The sequence below is a fragment of the Aulostomus chinensis genome, chromosome 2 (genome assembly GCF_037954235.1).
Source record: "Aulostomus chinensis isolate RoL2024-O1b breed Wild chromosome 2, RoL_Achi_v1.0, whole genome shotgun sequence".
Lineage (NCBI taxonomy): Eukaryota > Metazoa > Chordata > Actinopteri > Syngnathiformes > Aulostomidae > Aulostomus > Aulostomus chinensis.
The window spans coordinates 6,404,016-6,405,050 of NC_141321.1; positions in this window are offsets into that span (position 1 = coordinate 6,404,016).

Below are 1,035 nucleotides of genomic sequence, written 5' to 3' on the forward strand. Positions count from 1 at the left end.
AGGCACTGTGTGGATTATCATTATTGCTGTTTTTGTTATTAATACCTGGTGGTTAGGGGTCTTTCCCTTCTTGGAGTTTTTTGTATTTCAATTAACAGCAGCAAGCTTCTCTAATTAAATTCAGTCTGATTCACTCTATGGATATACCACATTTTAAAAACAAGGTACCACAGTGCTGCACAAAGAATAAACAAACAGTAAATTCATTAAACAACAGAAATCATAAAAACATCATAGAATGGAATAAAATACAGACAAATCCCTCCTAATGATTCCAAACCCTGAACCAGCAGAGACCACACAACTGGATTAGAAGCAAAGGAATAGAAATAAGTTTTAAGATGAAATGTCAAGCTTTTGAGGGTGTGGGCCATTTTAATGTGTGTGTGTGTGTGTGTGTGTGTGTGTGTGTGTGTGTGTGTGTGTGTGTGTCAGAGAGAGACAGAGAGAGAGAAAAAGCCTGATCTTCAACTTTACCAGAGATGCCTGCTGTATCTAAAATTCCTCCAGAAATCTTGAGCTTAGTTTTGTTGACATCGATTGACAAGCATGTTGGTGACGTCTCCGTGATTGTCCGGCACTGAATCAGACCCAGAATCAGCCCAGTACTCTAACATGAGCCACTGTAGTAAAAGAGGCGGGCTTACATCACGTCGGGGACCAAACAGTCAAAACACCTGGACAGAAGTTTTCAGTTTAGAAAAAAAATTGATTTATTTTTCCTAAAGGAGTATAGTTTGACTAAAGTATTTAATACAAGTAACCTAACACAGCAACAGGGCCCTTAAAAGAGGCCAAGCAAACATAACTACTGAAAACTAAGGCGAACAAAACAAGACGCAAACTCAACTAACAGACCTGCCAAACTGAAGCTGGAGCCAAGATTTATCCTAAAGGACCGAACCAATGAATCAACGGGGGGGGGGGGGGGGGGGGGCTTTGTTCCAAACAATAACTTAAGCTCAATTCAAAATAACCCCAATCCCCCCTGCACTCTCAGAACAGTTGGTCTGGACCTTGGCGTGGGCCTCTGCA